Below are 13,362 nucleotides of genomic sequence, written 5' to 3'. Positions count from 1 at the left end.
AGTGAGGTGGAGAAGAGCAAAGAAAGGAACCAACAAAAGGAAGGAAGAAACGAGAAGTGAAAAACCAAAAAGACCACGATTATAGGTCGTGAAACCGTCCGTCTCCGGACGCAGGCGCTAACTACCCCCGTGAGGGGGATGGACTCCTTTTAGTCGCCTCTTACGACAGGCAGGAATACCTCGGGCCTATTCTAATCCCCGGACCCGCAGGGGGAAGCCGGGCTGTGATCGCCCATGGGGGTGAAACGGTAAGACGCCAGGAACTGGAGAAGCGCGTCATCAGCAGCAGAAGAAGTCAGAAGTTTCCGCATCTGAGCCTTAAATGTGCGGACCAGTCGTTCAGCCTCACCGTTGGATTGTGGATGGAACGGCGGGGCCGTGACATGCGTAACGCCATGACGAGCACAAAAATCCGCAAAGTCGGAAGAGGCAAATTGCGGACCATTATCAGTAACAAGAGTAGAGGGGAGGCCTTCCAAAGAAAAAATGCGGGCGAGAGCACTGGTGGTTGCCGCAGTGGTAGGTGACGTGCAACGGACAATGAAAGGAAAGTTAGAATAGGCGTCAATTACGAGGAGCCAATAAGTACCTATAAAGGGTCCCGCAAAGTCAGCACGAATGCGCTCCCAGGGTTTCTCAGGCGAAGGCCACGGTGACAAAGATGACTTCGGGGCAGCGGCCTGTGACGCACAAGGGCCGCAGGCAGCGACCATGTGTGCGATGTCAGAGTCGATGCCAGGCCAGTACACATGACGGCGCGCCAGAGATTTTGTGCGAGACACACCCCAGTGCCCCTGGTGAAGGAGGTGCAAGACCGAAGCACGCAAAGACGCAGGTACCACAACACGCGGCGAAGCATTGTCAGTGGAGAGGAGGATAACACCATCCCTAGCCGTGAGGCGGTAGCGCAAAGTGTAGTAGTTCCGCAACGGATCAGAAGTCTTAGCGGACGGGCGATCTGGCCAACCCTTCTGAATACAGCGTAAAACCCGGGAGAGGGTAGGGTCAGAACCCGTAGCAGCCGCCAGCCTGTCCCCAGTGATGGGGAACCCGTCCACAACCCGCTGCTCGGCAACATCCAGGTGGAAACACAAAAGTTCGTCCCTATCGAATGCCTGATCAGGACCCATGGGAAGGCGAGACAAAGCATCAGCATTCGCATGTTGGCCGGAAATGAATCTCATAATTGAAACGGGACAAGTAAAGAGCCCAACGCTGGAGGCGGTGTGCAGCCTTGTTGGGAAGTGATGTTGATGGATGAAACAAGGAAACAAGCGGTTTGAGATCCGTAACAAGATGAAATTTTGAGCCATAGAGGAAAACACCAAACTTATGAAGAGCATAAATGATGGCCAAAGCTTCTTTCTCAATTTGAGAATACTTTTGTTGGGCATCCGTGAGCGTTTTGGAGGCATAAGCAATGGGTTGTTCCGAACCGTCAGAAAAACGGTGCGCAAGGACTGCACCGACCCCGTATTGAGAGGCGTCTGTGGCAAGAACAAGATGTTGGCCAGGTCGATAAGTAGCCAGGCACGGGGCCTGTTTCAGCATAGTCTTTAATTTCCGGAAAGCCGCGTCACATGACGCGGACCAGTGAAAAGGCACGTTTTTATGCAACAGGCGATGCAACGGCTGAGCCACCGACGCCGCAGACAGTAAAAACTTGTGATAGTATGCTATTTTCCCCAAGAAAGCCTGCACTTCCTTAACAGATGCAGGGCGAGGAAGGGCATCGATCGCAGCAACAGTGTGTTGAAGCGGACGAATACCATCCCGAGAGAGCTGAAACCCCAAGTACGTGATAGATGCCTGAAAGAATTGTGATTTCTGAAGATTACACTTAAGACCGGCAGTCTGTAAGACATTAAAAAGTGTGCGGAGATTTTGAAGATGTTCTTCAGTGGTGGAGCCAGTGACAACAATGTCGTCCATGTAATTGATACACCCCGGGACAGGGAGCAATAATTGTTCCAAGAATCGCTGAAAAAGAGCAGGGGCGCTAGCAACCCCGAATGGCAAGCGTTGGTATTGATAGAGGCCGAAAGGCGTGTTAAGTACCAGAAACTGCCGGGAAGCAGCGTCGAGAGGAAGTTGATGATAAGCTTCCGACAGATCAATTTTAGAAAAATACTGTCCTCCAGCGAGTTTAGTGAACAGTTCTTCAGGACGGGGCATAGGGTAAGTGTCGATAAGGCATTGAGCATTTACAGTGGCTTTGAAATCGCCACAGAGACGAATATCACCATTGGGCTTAGCAACTACAACGACAGGAGAGGACCACTCACTGGAAGTGACAGGAAGCAAGACCCCTGAAGCAGTGAGACGATCCAACTCCCGTTTTACCCGATCACGAAGGGCCACAGGAATGGGCCGAGCCTGAAAAAACTTAGGCCGAGCAGTGGGTTTGAGCGTGATATGAGCTTCAAAGTCGTTTACACGGCCTAACCCAGGAGAAAAAAGGGACGAAAATGTCGTCGACAAGGAATCCAGCTGAGCATAAGGAATAGCATCAGAGACAATATTGACAGAGTCATCTATGGAGAACCCAAAAACGCGAAAGGCATCGAAACCAAAAAGATTTTCTGCGGTGCTCTGGTCGACCACAAATATGGGAACAGTGCGAACGACGGATTTGTAAGATACCTCAACATTAAACTGTCCCAAGAGAGAAATCTTCTGTTTATTGTACGTCCGTAATTGCCAAGTGACAGGGGACCGGAGTGGAGAACCCAGCTGAAGATACGTCTGAGAATTAATTATAGTGGCAGCAGAACCGGTATCCACTTTCATGCGAACATCTCGACCAAGGATTTGGACAGGGAGGAATAACTTCCCTGAAAGAGAAGAAGTGCAATTTACAGACAACACAGAATCAGCGTCATGTTCATGAACATCATGTGTGCGGTCGGATTTACAAACGGAAGACACATGACCTTTCTTTTTGCAATTGTGACACACAGTCCAACGTTGGGGACAATCCTCGCGTGAATGTTTCGTATAACACCGCGGACATGAAGGAAGTTGCCGGGGATTTTGCTGCAGTTTCTTAGCGGGTTGTTTACGGCTAGGCCGCGGCTGCGCGTGGGAGCGCACTGCGGCCACGTCGGCCGGCGGGGACGCGCCGCACGCGTCGTCAACAGCGCACAGAGGTTGTATTTCCCCGACGTCACCCCACGCCTCTAGTTGCGCCCCAGCGGCGCGAGAAATTTCAAAAGACTGCGCAATGGAGAGAACTTCATCGAGAGTCGGATTCGCCAACTGAAGGGCACGTCGCCGAACTTCTTTGTCGGGCGCCGACCGGATAATAGCATCCCGTACCATGGAATCGGCATAGGATTCTTTGTGAACGTCAGTAACAAACTGACACTTTTGACTGAGGCCGTGAAGTTCAGCAGCCCAAGCGCGATAGGACTGATTTGGTTGTTTTTGACAACGATAAAAGGCAACACGAGAGGCTACCACATGCGTTTGCTTTTGAAAAAAGACAGACAGAAGTGAGCACATTTCAGCAAAGGACAAAGACGCAGGATCCTTCAAAGGAGCCAATTGCGACAACAACCAATACATTTGAGGTGAAATCCAGGAAAGGAACAGAGACTTACATGGTTGTTCGTCCGTGACATGAAAAGCCAAGAAGTGCTGTCGAAGACGTTTTTCATAATCAGACCAGTCTTCCGCCGTCTCGTCGTAAGGTGGAAAAGGAGGTACAGCCAACGACAAGAAACGCCCCGCAAATGACGCCGCGACGAAATCGCGAATCGCCGCTGTTAGAAGCGTTTGCTGTTCAAGGAGATTTTGCAATAGTTGCTCGACAGTAGCCATGGAACCCTGTGAGTCAACGGTGAAAAGGAAAAATCCACTACCTCGTCGCCAATTTTTATATCTTCAAATTTAACACATTTTTCGGACAACACAACACACATATAAGTCACTGAGTAAGTTTGCCGGTGTACAAGTCGGCATTCGATTAAACACTGAGTCTCTGTCTAGCGGCCGCTGCTCGGCTGGCCGCTTAGGTGGCGCAGCTGCTGCCTGGCTGGCAGACAGCGCCGCACGTAGAGGACGTGCGTAATTGTGCGGCGGCACTTTGAATAATCGGCGAGTCACAGCAAAATCAATACCTTACAGATGTTAAGCAAATCTGATTACATCAGTGCAGGTAATCTGTTAAATAAATGAATGCTTACAGTGAAGACTGACAGTTTGCAAATGAAAATTTATAATCCATCCAGGAAGCATACGTAACCAATAAACATTACATTCAGTTAAATCTAATTTCAAATTACACGTCATCAATCAAAAATTTGCTTTCTCATTTGCTCATCAGATGCAGTGTATTAGATGTTATCCTGTAAGTGACGCAGTGAATGAGACAACACACAAAATTAATTTGTATGTGGTGCAAGAGCAGTTATGCTCCTGGGATACCAAAAATTGTGTTAGTGTAAACTTCTGATGGAATGTAAATAATTTGAACACTGAAGGTAACAACTTAACCCAGTCAGTGAAGACCAAAAACATCAAACAGGAGGAAAATTTGTGTAATTGCTTATTATTCTCAACAATAGACAGCAGTAAGGTGCCACATTTACCAGTCCAGTGCCTTTCCTACCAGCACCAAAAAGGTCACTGATGGCAACAGTCTTACAGATTATACATTTCTTGGCCACTAATTATAGGAATGTGTTTTACATAAAAACTCACTTAACAACTGATTTAATGAACTGAAAATAACTACTATATAAACTTGATATCAGTAAAGTTATTTTGCCTACTCACAAGAGAGACCTGGACAGGAAATGTTTGGGAGGTATGGTATGTTTGTAAAATGAAAGTGAATGGTTTTCATGGTGTGTGAAGTTGCCTTTCCCAGAAAAATGTTACAGCTCCCATACAGGATGACTAATAATCAGTTTCCCATCTAACAGTGTAGAACGGTGTGCAGAGATTTATGTAGATTCCATCCATGTGTGTTTCTTGTGCCAGTATTAGCAGTAATTCATGTCTGTATTCCCTTTGGTGTTAATGCATGTTGAGGAAAAGAAACATCCCTAGATATGTCTGTGCTGTACTTCACCAGTATCTCATAAGATGTGCTGTGGAGGGTTAGTAAACCATTGTGAAACATCCTGTAGTTGCTTTGTGTGATGTAGTGAGGTAGAGAGAGTGGGGAATCAGTTGCTTGCTCTTCAGTTTGCAGGCCTATCAAGGAGGGAATTACAAACATCAATCTGATGAACTACCTTCCCCCGTGCTTCTCTCCTCAAACTCCTCCCTCCCCCTCCACAGTGGTACACCCTTGAAGTACAATTTATCCCTTAATATGCTACAACTGAAATTAGATTTGATACACACATTTAATAGTTGTTCTTAACCTACTTCATTTAACAATAATCATTAATTTTATATGATTAAAACACTATTATTAATAAACTGTAATTTTTCTGCCACCTGCAACACAGAAACTACTAGCCCAAGAGGAAATATGAGTAGGATCTTTTTTGCAGAAAATTGAATGTAATGTAATTTTGCACTGGGAACTTTTTTCACTCGAAGCCACAGTTTTTGAGTTATTCAAGAAAAATTTTTAAAAATGGCCTTTAAACGCCCTTCCCCCTATCCTCCCTCCCCCACGCTCACACCCCACCAGTGGGGATTTGTAATATGTTGTTCAGTACACTCCCTCCTACCACTGTGCTAAAATTTGCAACTACATAACTTTATTCCCTGATTTTCCTCTGTTGACTACACTATCTTAATAGCAGAAGCACTGAATCATTGAAAGGATGGCTGATGGCTGAGAGGGAGAGGGAGAGACATGTGCTGCATGTGAAATGTAGAGGGGACAGGCAGCAGGTGTGGGGGAGAGCAGCAGTGAGCTCCTGCTGGTCACAGGCAGGGAGAGTTATGTACAGCACACTATGACATGAGGGAGTGGATTGGGAGGGAAAGAAAGAACTGATGAGGGGAAAATGCAGAGAAGAGGGTGTGGATGAAGTACATGTAAAGTTAGAATCCTGGGACAGTGGTGGAAGTAACTGTGGGGAGGGGCGGTGCAGTATCTACTATAATTTCTTCATAAATTTATGTACTTTTTGCTTGCTTATTTTTGCTCTGTTATAATAAATATAATTCTTGTTCGCTGGTCTGAATCTTTCAACACTTGTTTTTAATATCTCTCTTGTCTTATTGGTTGGACTACTGTCTCAGGACTTGAAATTTGGAATCAAAGCATGATGATGAACAATTACTCTTAAATAAGGCAAATTAACATGTTCCCACTTATTTATAATACCATATTATAGTTTATAGTACTATTTCCTGTTGAAGCATTTTATAAGAGGTATTTCCTTGTGGTGTCCAATATCATGGATTACCTAGCTGCTGCAAGAGAGCTACTATACAGCTGTCTTCATGTGCCATTGGAATTAAGTTGTGGCGCCGATGAGATCGACACCAGTGTCGATCTTAGTATTATCTTTGGACTAAGCAAAACATTATCTTTGTGTAGTTCTGCCATCCAGTTCTGTGTATGCATTACTTGCATGAAGACGTGAATAAATGGACTCCTGATTACAAGGTGTTGTTTGGTGTATCTCACCTGAGCATCCACCTCACTGGTGACCTCGAGTTGTAACGTCTTCTGTTTTCGCCGGTTTACTGTGTCCGCGGCCTACGTGTCGGTTATTTTCGCGTGTATTACATCCACACAACATTCGAATAATGGCTTCGGCCCAACGCCTAATGCCGGATTTTGTGATCGACAAGCATCATGTTGTGGGCGATGTACACCCACCAGGACTGCAACACGATGCCTCTCACTCGTTGATTACGCTGATTTCGCCGGACGTTTCGTGCCTGCAACAATGAGTGAGGTTAAGAGTTTGCATGAATGCGGCTATCAGACACCTTTGTTCCCACCACATGTGCCCTCCCTCGTCGACGGTGCAGTTACCTCTTACGGATCTCCGTGCAGTGGGGGATCAGTGCCAATTTCTGTAAATGCTTTGTTGGATAACCTACCACCGCCAGGACAACGGTTTGCCACACCGCAATCCGTGCAGTACCACACAGATTCCTGCCACGTGGCCGGAACTGCTTTGTTCGAAGGTCAACTTCCTTAGCATCCGACCAGGCCCGCGCATTCCTCGGTTCAGCATCAGCACATCCCTTCCTGCTTCAATACCTCGGACTGCAACAGGAACAATAGCTTGTTATCTGTGCCTGACCTCCATCTCCGCCCTACTGCTACGCCTCAGTGGTTTGTGCCACAACATTCACCTTATCCGCGCACCATTTTGAGTGAAGTGTCTATAAACAGTGAACATTCACACATTCCGCCCAACGTTTGACATCATTTTCCTCACTGTGTTTCTGGACAGCCTGCACCTCCGCTGCCTCCCTGCAACACAGGTGGCTCCGACTCTGATCGCACGTCGAGTTGTCCGCGGACTGGCACGCGTTTTCAAACTTTGAACTTTTTCTTACCTGTCGCCCCTGCGTCAGCTAGAGTCTAGCTTCCGCTCCCGTTCTCAGCACATCTCGGTGCCTCATCCACGTCGGTCTTCCACGACACATCGTTCCAAACACACCCGCAACGTGTCGAACTTCCGCAACCGCAATTGGCACATTACAGTGTCTCACCCGCGTCGGTCTTCCGCGTCGTGACGGATCGCGCTCAACCACAGCGCGTCACCTTCACGCTGCCACCCGACCAGCCGTCGTCGCCACATACCCTGGAGACACATTCTCCTGGAATACTACAGCAACAACAGCTCATTTCAGTCAGTACCCTGACGAATACAACTCACCCTGTTCTTCCGAATGTTCTACAACGTTTACCGACACTGCCTCCATTCAATCCTGACAGGGCAACAACTTGGTTTAAAATTGTGGACAACGTGTTCAACCATTTCAAACTCGACAAATCAACCAGATTTATGTGCCTTATCACCCACCTGCACGACCAGGACGACTTGATTGCTGACCTGGTCGACACCCCGGACTCTGCTACCCGGTACGCTCTAGCAAAAAAGACAATTCTGCGATGGCTTGCATGCTCAACTAAGACAGCAGTACAGCAAGTGGTCCACGTCAAGCAACTAGGCAATGACAAACCTTCACATCTCTGGAGACGACTTTTTACTCCCACACACGGTTTGGTGAGGCGGCATGGAACTGCAGACCACCCTGCTGCTTCCGAAACGCCAATCGCAGGAAGGTCCGGGTGCCGCCTCCTGCGCACAACATGACAGGCACCTCCCAGTGCTCCATTCTGTCCGGGAACAATTGGATAATTACGGACGACTTTATATTAAAGACATTTCGTCGGGACACTTTTTCCTAGTGGACACAGGTGCTGATGTTTTGCTGCTGTCTATGTCCTTAGTGTCATCGAACATCCGCCCTCTACTTCACTGCAAGCTGTGAATTCTACTAAACTACAATGCTCGGGTTCAACCTCCAAAGTCATCTCACTCTCCACAAACTGCAAACTCGAGTGGACTTTTTTAGTGTGTAATATTGAGGAACTTATACTAGGCACTGACTTCTTGTGACACCACAAACTTTCACCGGACCTAGTGCGAAACACCGTGTTTCATCACCCATCCAAAACTCACTTCCCCTGTGCTCAGTCAAGCAAACCCCCCAGTGACTCGTCGGTCCGGGCTCATCTCATCTGTACATGCTCGGTTCTGTTGACGACGTTACAAGAAACAACGCACAAGTGCTTTGTCGAGCTTGAAAACTTTGCTCGCCTACGCAAGGAAAACTTCGAACTCTCCCTCCGGCTCCACGAAACTTGGCTCCAGCTATACGTCGCAGCAAAGGAATTACAGACGCTGTAGCAACGACAAAGCAAGGTCAGTAAGTGTGCTGAATCTGCTTGTAGTCCCAGCAATCGAGCCTCTGTGTGCTACCTCCCGCTACCCCTCGCAACTGTGCTGTCAAGTCTACCTTAACGAGTACTGACAGATCCACAGGACCACACGCCCCTAACACGGCAGCATTTGACACTTGGCTGGACAAGAGTGTGCATGCGCGACGAGCGTCACATGTACCCGAACTGACAAGTCCTACCCCTCCCCTCGCAGGCAGCATCTCAAAGTATGCAATTTCGGCTCCTGCATGCCGCCGTGCGACCGACACTGACAACACAAACAGTGCACTCGTGCCTAGCGCTTCGCCCGCGACCGTGCTGCCGCAGGCGGCACCCTTGGACAACGGCCCCACTAACTCTTCACGAGCTCTACCAAGCTCACCCGACTACGGTGCCACTGCTTCGGACCGGTGGCCATCTTGTCACGTTGACTCCTGTCTCACTTCGCCACCTTGGCTCCTGTCGGATCTGCCGAGTGGCTCCGAACACCATGACCTCCCTCGCCTGCCCCACCCACCGCACATTGTAAACAAACCTCCTCCCGTGCTGCCAGAAACATTTCCGTCGTCACCAATGGCACGATTCACAAGTTTCACCTCACGCCAGGCCCCCCGATCTCCAGTAAACCATGTCGACTTTGTCCCGAGCGCCTCTCGAACCTTAAAAAACAGATTTCTGAACTTCTAAGCTCCGACGTCATCGAACCCTCTGCCAGCAGCTGGTCTCCGCCCATTCATATGACACCCAAGAAAGACGGGCCCTGGCGCATGTGCGGAGACTACCGTCGACTTAACGCATGAACAATCATGGACACCTACCCCATACCCAACATTGCCGACTTTACCAGTTCCTCCGCAGGTGCGACCACATTCTCTGTCATTGATTGCAAATGGGCCTACCACCAGATCCCCATGGCTCCTGAAGACATTGAGAAGACGGCAATCACCACCCCAATCAGGTTATTTCAGTTTCGATTCATGCCCTTCGGTCTGGAAAACACAACCCAGACCTGGCAATGCTTCATCAACGAAGTGCTTTTCGGACTGAAATCTGCTTTGCATATCTCGATGACATTCTTATGCTCAGCTCCTCCGTCGAGGACAACATTCAACATGTGCAAACTGTTATGGACACTCTCGCGGCAGCAGGTATTGAGACCAATCAAGACAAATTGCAGTTACATCAACCCGCCGTCACTTTTCTTGGTTTTCGGGTCTCTGCCGACGGCATTGCACCGCCCCCTGAGAAAGTACAAACAATACTAAACCTACCCAGACCGTCATTCAAAGAGCTCCGGCGCTTTCTGGGGACGGTTAATTATTATCACCGTCATCTACCTTGGGCTGCAGAGATTCAGGCTCCACTGGCGGACGCCTTGGCAGGCACCAACACTTCTGGACCTCAGCCCGTTCCATGGACCACTGCTATGACTGACTCTTTCACTGCCCTCAAAAATCTTCTTGCTGAGGCCTGCATCATCTCGCATCCTCATCCCAATGCACAGCTTTTCATCACCACAGACACGAGCGATACTGCCATCAGTGCTGTCCTTAGCCAGACAGTCAATGGCCAAACTTCGCCTCTGCAGTTCTTCTCGCGCAAGCTCACCAATGCACAATGGAAGTATTCCGCGTTTGACAGGGAGTTGCTTGTGGTCTGTGTAGCAATCAAGCATTTTATACCGACGTTGTGTGATGCCCTTTCTATGTATTAACAGACCACAAGCCCCTGGCTGCGGCCATTTCAAACCTGCCAGCTGACCCGCCTCCTCGCCGTTTCAGATACATGGACCTCATATCTCAGTTCACCACCGATGTCAGACACATAAAGGGTGCCGACAATATAGTTGCTGATTTCCATTCACGAGTTGACGCCGTTCATTTGCTGTTAGTTCTCTCTCAACTGCCTAACCTCCCACTGACGAGGACACACAAAACCTGATTTCAGACTGTACCTCTTCACTACACTTCGTCCGCACCACCTTCCCTGGCATTTCTGGTGAGATCTGGTGCGATGACAGTACGGGCATGTTACACCCCCTCATCCCAACCACTCTCCGTCGAGCTGTCTTCAACGCACTGCATAATTTAGCCCAACCTGGTGTTCGTGAATCCGCCCACCTTGTAGTGGAGCGCTTTCTGTGGAGAAATGTCGACAAGGACTGCCAGCAATGGGCACGCTCCTGCGTCGTGTGCCAATGCTTTCAAAGTACACAAGCACACCTCACCCCCCCCCCCCCCTTGGCGTCTTTTTGATCCCTCCTGGGCATTTCCAGCATATTCACATTGACATTGTCGGCCCTCTCCCCCCCCTCTAACAGCTTTCGTTATGTTCTCTCATCTATCGATCAAAGAACTCGCTGCATCGAGGCTCTCCCCCTCCCCAATATCACGGCAGAAACTATTGCTCGAGCATTCGTCAAGTCCTGGGTATCGCGTTTCGGATGTCCAGGTATCATCACGACTGACCAGGGCAGACCATTTGAGTCAGCCCCGTTCAATGAGATTTGTAACATTTGCGGCATCCAGCGCATCCATACCACAGCATATCACCCGCAAAGTAATGGGCTAGTTGAGTGCTGGCACCACACTTTCAAGGCGGCTCTTCGATGCCACAACTCTCTATGAATGGAGGCCCTTCCCCTTGTGCTACTCGGCATTCGTGCGATCTATAAGGAAGACCTCAAAGGCACAATAGCCAAGTTCGTATACGGCCAGAACATTATTCTCCCTGGCGAACTTGTGAGCCCTTCTGCTTCTCTCCCTCAGTCTGACTTACCTTCCTTCATGGACCGCATCAGACGTTACTTCATCAACCTCCACATCCCTCCGCCCGCCAGCCATTCCTGCCCTAAGGTTCACGTCCCGAAATCTCTGAACAATTGCGAGTATGTCATGCTCCGAGATGACACTGTCCGTGCTGCCCTCCAACCCTATACATGCTTCGTGTGTTCGCCACGCCCACCGGAGACATCGTTGCCGCCGCTCCATTCCTCCCGCAAACCACCAGCCTACCTGTCGCCGCATGACCAGCACACCCAGTATGATGCCCAGTGCGCTTAAACGACTTCCAGGTTCGGTGGCCGGACCTTCCTTCACGACATCTACCCACACAGCACACAGCTACCCGACAATGCTGTCGAGCTAACTCCCGACGCCTTAGTCATTCCCCCCACCTCCCTCACCACCACCCCCCAACCTCTCAGAAGTACTCCGCACTGCTGGGAGGGGGGGGGGGGGAGTGTCCTATGTGGCACCAATGAGATCAACACCAGTATCGATCTTAGTATCATCTTTGGACTAAACAAAACATTATCTTGGTGTAGTTCCGCCATCCAGTTCTGTGTAAGCATTACTTGTGTGAAGACATGAATAAATGAACTCCTGATTATAAGGTGTTGTTTGGTGTATCTCGCCCGAGCATCCACCTCAAAGTAAAACTGGATCTGCAGTTCATTTAATTAAATTAAGGTAAAATAAAATAATTAAATAGTACTGATGTCGTTGGGGCTAGTGGAGTGGGAATTCATGATGATTATAGGATTGAAAGGTATGTTGCAAAGACAACTCACATCTGTGTAATTAAGAAAAGCTGGTCCTGGAGGACGGATCCAGGTGACACCGGTTGTAAAGTAGCCACAGAAATCAAGCACATTGTGCTCAGCAATGTGTTCCACTGGTGACTGGTCAAATCTACATTGTCTGCAGTTTGCCAGATGCCATCCACTCAGGTGGACAGTTAGTTGGTGGTCATGCTGAGAGAAAATGCTGTGCAGAAATTACAGCAGAACTAGTATATAACTTGAATGCTTTCACAAGAGACTCTTCCTCTGATAGGGATTTGATAAGCCTGTGATAGGACTAGGTGGGTGTATTAGACAGGTCTTGCACCTTGATCTTCTACAGAGTTATGACCCATGTGGTAAGAGACTGGGAGTGAATGTGACATAAAGATGGACTAGCATGTTTTGTAGCTTGTGTAGACTGCAGAATACCAATTTGGGAATGATGGAAAGGATTATGGATAGGATTTATGGACACAATGATTAACAGTCAGAGTCTTGGCAAAGGATATGGTTGAGTAGTTACAGTCCAGGATGATGAGGAGGGGGTGCTCCTTTGCAGATATTTCATGTGTATTACAAATAGTTTCCTTTGTGTGGCCTGAACAAATTCACCAGTACTAGTGCTGCCCCACGTACCTGCTGCTTCTCATTTCCATCTATCAGCTACATTTCCCCGACCCTCCCTCCCTCTCCTTGCCTCCTTCCTCTCCTCACTCACTCCGCCTAACACATCCCATCATACCAGTTGAGCTGCTGTACTACCACAATGTTGTGTGCAAGATACCGCCAGGCTCCGAACGTGAGTTGCTATTGTTATTTAAATTTTACAAGGAGTCCACTTACTTCATCTTTCAGCTGATGTGATAACAATGAGTTCACCTCAGAATAAGCTGAATCATCATCAGCAAAGCCACCT

This window comes from Schistocerca cancellata, chromosome 6, assembly GCF_023864275.1.
Source record: "Schistocerca cancellata isolate TAMUIC-IGC-003103 chromosome 6, iqSchCanc2.1, whole genome shotgun sequence".
NCBI lineage: Eukaryota > Metazoa > Arthropoda > Insecta > Orthoptera > Acrididae > Schistocerca > Schistocerca cancellata.
The sequence above is the reverse complement of the archived record's forward strand: the minus strand, read 5'-3'. Positions refer to the sequence as shown.